General features: G+C 34.0%; 1 long non-coding RNA gene across 1 annotated transcript; it reads right to left on the reverse strand.

Moving 5' to 3' along the window:
• Positions 1-5,620: 5,620 nt before the first annotated feature.
• LOC104824420 lies at positions 5,621-7,612 on the reverse strand. The gene is made up of 3 exons (XR_773447.1): positions 7,259-7,612; positions 6,097-6,232; positions 5,621-5,997 (listed from the first exon to the last, which is right to left on the reverse strand). It is a non-coding gene; the product is annotated as an uncharacterized LOC104824420 (long non-coding RNA).
• Between the last annotated feature and the right edge of the window lie 2,090 nt (positions 7,613-9,702).

Raw genomic sequence — 9,702 nt, forward strand, 5'->3', positions numbered from 1 at the left:
TAACTGAAAACATATATATATATATATATATATATATATATATATATATATATATATATATATTGAGTGTGTGTGTGCGCATATATATCAGTATAATTTCATTTTCCCCAAACCATCATTTTCTCAGCATCGATGAAGACATGATTCGGAAGATTTAGGACTACGCGAAAGTCTTATAGTTTGAACAAGAAGAGATCTTATATATTTGAAAGCTAATTAACCTAATTTTTTATTTTAAAAAATACAATTACGACAGCTTAATTTGGAGTTGACTGAAAAAATAACACGAATTGAATACCACTATTCAAAAGTTGTCTTCAAGTGAAACTCCTAAAGTTGAGATTATCCAAATATTAAATGGAACGGACACAAACCACATATTACATAATCCCATGAGATTGTTTATGTCTCCAACGAGAAACCATGTCTGTCTATGGTTTGATTTCGCAAGGCCCATGATTGGTCGAGTGATGGCATCAATTTGACTTGTAGGGTTATGTATGTATGGTTGCATATGTGAAGTGGTGTCATGTACATATATAGCTATGGTGGAACCCAATTGAAATGGGTGAGCTGGTGATCCATTTCGACGACAAATCCACGAAAAGGGGAAGTGGGTGATCATCGAAATTAGGTCATTGTGGAGGGTGTTGGGTCAATACACACCATTATCTGAAGTCTCTCACGACCAGTGGTGGTGGGAAATCATTTGTGGTGATTGTCTCTAAATGTTTGCGTTGGACAAAGTCTTCTTATGCCCTTCAGAGTGTTACAGATGATTCAACTTATCCATCGGCCTTCCCCCTTTTATTGCCATTTTTCCTTGTTATATCAAAAACCTAACGACTAAATATTAAGGCGTTATGAGAAGAAACATTAGGGTTTCAAAGAACACGAGTTTCGAATCTCGCTTACCTTTATTTTTTCTTGTTACATCCAATGGAAGTTGGGGAAAAATAAATAAATTTGACTTGCTGTTTGGTGATACGATTTCTCGAGGGAAAAAGGTTAAAGGTGACAAACCCACTTTGAAAAATTTGACCGGAAATCCATTTTTATTCGTCGTATGATGATTGGGGTTTTGTTGTGTAATGTAATGTAATGTCCAAAGCCTCTTTTGTTGCCATGCACTCACATGTCTTCTCCCTAATTAATAATTGGCGTTTGACATTTAAAAGTAATTGTCATTCCTCAGTTTCTCCTCTCGCGTTCTCTCGGTTAACATATCCATCGGTGGACAAACGCTCTATACACTCATCTATTTACATATTGTATATCATCAGTGTGGTGTTGACGTCTATCTAACAAAATTATGGAATCCAGACCATTTTTTATTCCTAATTTCTGCAGTATATATATATATATATATAGAGAGAGAGAGAGAGAGAGAGAAAGAGGAGAATCTTAGAGGGATTTGGCATGTCTTCCACAATATATTAACAGCCATATATACCCAATCTATAAATACCATGATGACATAATCATACGAAATAAAAGCACATATTTGTGTTTGTATATACAGTATATATAAGATAACTTCCTTTGTGATTCGCTGTCTTCTCTTATGTCACGATGTACATAATTATATCTTAATTAACAAGAAGGCGTTTATTGAAAATCATTACATATGATGCGCATAGGACAAAATGGGGAAAAGGAGGAAGATGATATAAGTGGAAACATATGCGTGATGGAGTACGAGAGGCCCTCCTAATGTCAGTCATGTGAGGACAAATCCAACGTATATCTTAAGACCTCTCGAACTATGCATGTCATGTTTTAATTTGTTACCTTCCTTGTTTTTTAATTTTTTACTTTTTGTATTTCTATCTAATTAATTTCACTCTAATATGTAAAAAAAAAAAACCCTAGAAAAGATGAATAAATCATATAAAGGAAAGGGACTTGGCAAAGGAAAGAATAGGAAAATTAAAGAAATGGGCACACTTGGTGAAAGAAAGAAAGAAAAACTTTCAATTTGGAGAAATGATTTATCATTGAAACTATATTATATGGCCAAGTGGAGACTCCTTTTGTGTTAATTTGGCCATTAGTTGGGCCTACTGTCTTAGTAAATACATTATATTAAATAAAATTAAAAAGCCGAGATTGGAAAAAAAAAAAGAGAAAACTTATTTATGCCATCACATAAAGATTTATTTTATGGGGGTCCCACATTATATTTTCTCTGATCGAATCATCTACCAGGAAATTTTAAGAACCAGATGTATATATCGACAAAGACCCTTAAAGCTCTGAATTTTATTAAAAACGTATGTGTATATATATATATATATACACATATAAGTGTGAACATACATACATACATACATACATACATATGTGCAAATAAATGTCTTTTTTGCCCAACAAAAGGGAAAGAAATATAGGAAACCATCATGCATACATATACATGAATAAATCAAACCCTAATGCGGTTCCATCCATATGTATATGGATAAAACACATGTGAATATATCATAAATGAATTGTATTGTGTGTAGAAGTGAGAAATTACACAAAAGGGAAAGCTGGAATTTTTCTGTCCAAAGCAAAAGACAGAAGGAGTGTTGGTTAAGGATTGCAGAAGATTAAAAAAAAAAGAGTAAGAAATTCTTGTGAAAGAGTAAACAAGAAAAAGGACAAAAGAAGGTGAAACAGTAATTTTTTGTGCTGTTTTTGTTTGGTGAAAAGAAGATATTTTCATCAACAGTTAAGTTTCATCAGATCTTTGTTGTTATTATATGTATAAGTTCTTGTTCTAAAGGCTGTCGCCTTCCCTGCCCATCTACTTCTTCCAAGCTTTCCTCCTCCTTTCCTACATATATATATATATATATGTGTCTGTGTGTGTAAACTGTGTAAGCAACCCTTGTTTGTATGAATGATTTTAGTATTTAAATGTTACAATGGCAGAAATGGCATGCGTACATATTTGAGTTTGTGTATATATGTATGTATATACAGAATGATATGTCGAGATTATACATGCATGTATATACGAAATGATATGGACGTACAAGCATACAAAATTAAAGGATATGAGAAGTTAGATGCATGTATATGTATGTATGTATGTGCGTGTAAAATTTGTTGGGATGCAAAATGATATGACAAGACAAGAGAGAAGACAATGGTTGTGCATGTGAAGAGATGTGATGTGGACATCTATGACTTGACCTCTCAATCCACACACTCCCCCCCTTCTTATTATTTCTCTGACTTTCCCCCCTCCATTTTTCTCTCTGCCATTCCACAAATTCATTTTTAATTTACTAGTATATATATATATATTATAATTATTTTTTAATTTGCTCTTTTATATATATATATATATATATGAGAGAGATGATGGTAGATGACACCATTCACAAGACGGCACAAAGTTTTGTTAAGAATAACAAATGATGAAAACAACAATTTGCTTGGTTTAAATACGAAATTTTATGAATCGTTGTTTCAACACAATATGTTACGTTACATCCACTCAATTCAAAGATTTGTTTAACGTAATTATTGCAAAATTGTGATTTTGTTCATATTGTTAGTTTAATCATGAATTGCAATAACACCCATCGAATCAATTCCATATCTAAAAGATAAATTAAATACGTATATATATATATATATACGTACGTCTATAATGCCAAGCACGATCGATGAAAAGCAAAAATTTTCGACGAATGAATGCAAAAATACAACTTATTTGACGTTGAATGTTTTGACTACGTAGGAAAACATATATTTTGTTAGGCAAATTTGTGACGCGCTGAATATTATGATGGATGTACTAATAAAAAATAAGACATGATATAAATTACATGAAAATCTTGACATAATTTGACCAATGATTTGATTGATTTTAATTGAAGTATTACTATATCTATTTGGTTTTTCTTATTTAGGATAATTATGTAACGTTTTTAATTCGCATGAAAAGTCTCTTCATATAGCTAGTTCCTATTGTCTCACTTGAAACGTGACACGTGGCACAAACCCATTATCTTATCTGACCGTGTTGACTTCCAGTTTCCTAACTTTGTTTTCATCGCAATGTGATTCACAGCGGCCGAAAAAATATATAATTACCGCATGACAAATATCATCTAACATGTATACATAGTTCATAACAAATTAAAGTTCCCATTTAGAATATGCGTATATAGTTTTGGCACGATCATTATACGTTGATATATATATACACACACATTTATATATATTCTTTTGGAATTTTTGTAAAAGTTTCAGACGTGTTTGATTTCTTCATAATGTATACCGAAGTTTGATAATGTTGTGCATGTCAAGACCAACTTCATTACAAATACATAGGAAGAAAAAAAAAACTGTTTTTTTTGTGTGTGGTAGTATTATGTTGTGACAAAACTCGAAAAGTGTGACAAAATTAATTTCAACCCTTTAACAAAAAAAAAATGTAATTTCAACCCTTTCTAACATACTGGCACTGACTTCCACGTGCCATCTTTAAGTTTACCCTACAAGCTCAGTCACTCTCCCTCTCTCTCGAAATCAATGCAAAGATTTTCAGTCTTCTCTACGAGACTTCACATTAAACCACAGAGAGAGAGAGAGAGAGAGAGAGAGAGAGATGAACCGAAAGCTCTCACCAAATTCCTTTTGCTTCAGAAAAATTATAATATATATACACGCATATATATATATAGAGAGAGAGAGAGAGAGGGGTCATTGAGACAATACAGTAGGAACTGGGAGTTGAAGTAACTGAGTCTATGCCCGTGTCTGTGAAGAGTATATGACAAGTATTGGGTTTCGCCCTCTCTGCCACCTTCGATGATGATTTCCATCTTTAAGATTTTTCAACCACTTTCGAAACTCGAAATTCGACAAGACGTATACTTGTCTGCTTGATTCTCAATGCCAATTTCGACTACATCTTTCGTGGTTATATACAATACGTCTCTCTCACATGGAATATATAGATGACATTACCAACATTATAAAAAGGCCACGGTGTGTTTATTTTGCTCATTTGTATAACTGCTTCTATATATATATATATATATATATGTTCGCAGGAATGAAAAGTTGTATATATTAAGATTTTGAAGAGATTAATAGGAAGATAAAGCATGTGTTTTGGCAAAATTATGCTATTTATCTTAAACTCGAGGAAAAGAGGATATGAGTAATGGCTTCGTACGAATATGTATAAACTACACTTTAGTTTTTTTTTTACTTTTCATAGCCCCTTCATTAGATTCATCAAGGAGATCGTGAACACGTAATATCTCATACATGATCTTTTATAGACATATATATATATATATATATATATATATTCATTCAATTGTAAAGATATCGATTCATTTAGAATCCAATGTCAGACCACAAAAGTAACAAGAACACGTGATTAAAATAATTGTTTAACAAGTAAAAAGAAACTTGGCAATGTATGAATAATATAGTCTTAAACGAATCAAGGGGCCATTATATATAATGATGGACCGACATATAAATTGGACACGGATTTAATATAATGGGGATTGATTACCATCAAATTAGGTTGTCACTTTCATGGACTTTTTCCGCCAATAAAAGTCCCTTTTGGGAATTTCATTTTAAAAAAAAGAGTATAAGCAAAGATCCCAACCCAAGTGTGATTTTGATCTTGAATGGTATGAAGACAGAATACAGGGATGCATTACACGGACTAATGCCATGATTCATAATGAGGCAAAATTATATAATGTAACCCTACATGATCAACAGTAAGGTGTATATAGAAATGTGAGGTGATATGCCAAAATAAAGTTAAAAGGAGTAATTGGCTTCCCCTGTTTTGCCGGCCATTGATGCTATGCTGCTCCTCGAACCTGCAACATAAACAAAAGTGTTGGGCTTTATCGGCGTTTTAAAGATGTGAAGCTATACCCGTTGCAAGATCTCGAACGGGGATTAGGCCCGCAGCCACGCCTCCACCGGCTAATGCTTCATACGCTAAGATTACGACCACTTCCACTGTAAATTTCAAGAAAATATGATGGCTAGTCACCACCATAACAAATTGCAGATTCACACTTGGAAAGAAGTTTGATGGACTGAGGCAAGAGTTATTACGGAAACACATAAGATGAGCAATGGAAGCATTACTGACAGCTTGGGATGCATGAAGATGAGCGAGGGGAAAGGAGATCGGAACAATGTCTCATCAGCTCTCCTCCTCCCCATTCTCTTCTGTCGCCGATGCACATACCTATTTAAAACAGAGCCATCATTAGAAAAGCCTCTACCAACAAAATGTTGATTCACCAAACTTTGAATGCCAATGCCATTCACTAAAAAACACTATTTTAGAGACACTATAATTCAAGCATCCTTAGATCTGCCTGCATACAGAATGATCTATCAAGAGTCCAAGATAGAGATAGGTACCAACGGAGGCTGGGACAGATGGTGTGTTTGGCATCGACCTTATGAATCGATCTTGACCACACACCATCCCTAGCATAAACAAGAATCACGGGACCTGGGAATTCCATTCTATGTTTTAGAGAACCGAAAACTGCAAAATGACAGATGGAGAAACTTGTGCGGTAATATAGCTTTTGCTTGGAGAGTTACGGTTCTAATCGTGTGGTCACACACTTAACTGCAGATAACCAGTATGCTTCATCGACGTAATTCTCCTCGCAGTGGAAGATATGCACAAAAGCATCTCTAACTTTACAGTTGTTGGATAGATTGTGAATTAGCCAGACAGAGAAAACAATGAAGAAGACAGAACAATGCCGACTTGGGGTTTCACAGAGAATATCACAACAGTCACTCTCTTCAGCAAACTATCACTTGGAGATAGTGAAATGGATTGATTTCATGCCAGGGACTGATGAAAACACATTACCCCAAAACCATTGGAACTATGCTTCTCTCAAACTTTGCATACAACCCTCTCATATATTATCTTCACGAGCACTGTTTTCCAAGAAATCCATGGACAAAAATGGTCTCTTTCAGACACCCAAAAGCAAGAAACGTCTTTCTTCCTCACAATCTCAAGCCAACAAAAACTAAACAAACCCAAAAACGAAAATTTAAAACATGTAAAACTACTCCCCCACACACTCATCAAACATCACGCAAAATGGTCATCTACGCGTTCATTCGCCCAACATCCAAGGATTTTTTTCTACTAATCAAACAGGCATCATTCCATTCAAACGAAACCGAAATTCGAGGGGGGAATCACAAGAACGAAAGGGGACATAGAAATTCTTCTTACAGCTTCGTCGCTAGAGACGATATTGACGCGGAACGATTCGAAGACGAAACGGCGGTCGGAGTTGGAGTGAACGGCGGTGGGGCGGAAGAACACCCGATCCATCTGGCGATTCTCTCTCCGCCAATTTCCCAGCTCCTATGAACCGAATCTTGTAACTCCCCACAGGAATCGGAACCATATCCATCGGAATTCAAATGCGTCCACCGGAGAGGCGTCGGAGAAAAACTCGACCATGAGATCCGCGACGGCGACGGAGAATTGAGAAATAGGGTTCAACAGAACCTCTGCTTTTTTCTCTTAAGTACTTAACTGTTAAAAAACTGTAACATTCGTAAGGAAGAAATCTTTTTTCTTTTTCTTTCAAGGAAGAAATATTCTCTATCATTACATTTAAATTATTACGTTTCATACAAAAAAAAAATTACTTGAATTCTGTAATATATAGAATGTCATTTGAACAAAAATCTGAACGTTTGGTTTCAAAAAACACTGCTGAATAAACTATTGTTAATTTATAATAAAATAGTTCATGGGATATTAAGTAGTGATGAAAACACATAGTTAGAAACGACTTTTATTAACATGCATTAATTTCACAAATAATTCGATGAGATAGCTAGGCGCAATATAATAATAATGATGATGATGATGATGATGATGATGATGATGATGATGATGATGATGATGATGATGTTCTCTATAGATTAATTAATGCCTTGGAATTCTTGTGAGGACACGCATGTGAAGTTTCAAAGGAACCTTCCTGGAAATATGTTCATGTCTCAAAAGTTTGGCATTTTGTCAAAAAGACAACATTTGAATACGTCCATGGTCCGCATGCATTTTGAAGAAAAATACAAGCTGCCGTGTGTGAATCAATTGAACCAATATAACAGTCGATATATATATATATATATATATATATATATTCTTAAATTTCCATGGAGCTGATTCGAGCAGAGGAAATATGATGCGGGACCCACAAAATCTATCTTTGTGTGATGGTGAAACGATTTTGTATATAAATAAGCTCAACCTTTAATTCCATTTAATGGTAATTTATTTTGTGAGGCAGGAGGTGGGACCCATCGGATGGTGCCAAATTAACACAAATTAAAGAATCTCCCACTTGGCCACATAATACTTTCAAATGATAAAAGCGTTTCTTTATATTCAAAGTGTTTTTTTTTTTCTCATCTGCTTTCCGTTGTCAAGTCACTTTCCAATTATGTAAATGATTCCCCTAATCTCATTCGTCTTTTTCTAGTTTTGTTTTCTTTTTTTAGTGTGACAAATTATTATTGGAAAATTACGAACTAATATATAAAGTCCAAATGAATTAAATTTCTCCATAATTTTCAATAATTAAACCAAATTTGATTTCATATAATTTAACATGTTATTTCATTATATTGTACACCCGCAACTAATTAGGTAACGGTTGTTTGTGGTTATATTTCCGCTTGGTTATAAATATATAAAGTCCAAATAAAATCACGCAGGGAAAAAGTTTTTTTTTTTTTTGGATAATCCGGAAGTTTATCGGGTCTTTGACCCGATTACATCTTCTAGAGGATCGGAGAAGCCCAGGTGAATGTCCCTCCTCACGCTTGGAGTGTATATATATAAACAAATACATATATGTTTACGTCCTTTTATTTTGTATGCTTCAGTCGTCATGGTATTTAATTATAATAGAAACGATCTCGATTGCAAAAATTATTAGATAGACGTCAACACCAGTGATGAATGGACGCACCAATGCATGTGAATGAATGTTGTTGAAATAAAGAAATAAATATGGATTTGGTAATATTATTTTTTATTTGAATCTCTAATTGATATGCAATCATATCTAACATTTAGAATCCCTTCAAATCAATTATTATAATATTTCCAAATCCATATTAATTTTTTTTATTTCGAAAAATGTAGTGTTTGTCAACCATCGATGTGGGATATGTTAACCAAGAGAACACGACAGGAGAAATTGAGGAATATATGAGGCAATTACTTTGTAAATGTCAAATGCCAATGAATTAGGGAGAAGACCATATGTGAGCACATGGCATCAAATCAAGCTTCGGACATTGCACAAAAAAAAAAAACCCTAATCATCATGCGGCGAATACAAATGAATTTTTGGTCAAATGTTTCGAAGTGGGTTTGCCACCTTTAACGTTTTTTTTTTTTTTGAGAACTCGTATCACCAAACAAGAAGTCAAAATTTAGGCGCCAACCTTCCATTCGATGAAACGAGAAATATTTCTTGGTTTGAAGTTCCATGTGTTTCTTTGAAACCCTAAAGGTCCACGAGAGTCTCATGTGCAAGCAATTTGCCTTGAAGGTTAGATCGATGTTGATATGGTAAGGGAAAGTATACAACAAAAAGAGATATATATATATATATATATATATATATATATATATATATATATGCCCAA

The sequence above is a fragment of the Tarenaya hassleriana genome, unplaced genomic scaffold (genome assembly GCF_000463585.1).
Source record: "Tarenaya hassleriana unplaced genomic scaffold, ASM46358v1 Cleome4, whole genome shotgun sequence".
NCBI classification, from domain to species: Eukaryota; Viridiplantae; Streptophyta; class Magnoliopsida; order Brassicales; family Cleomaceae; genus Tarenaya; species Tarenaya hassleriana.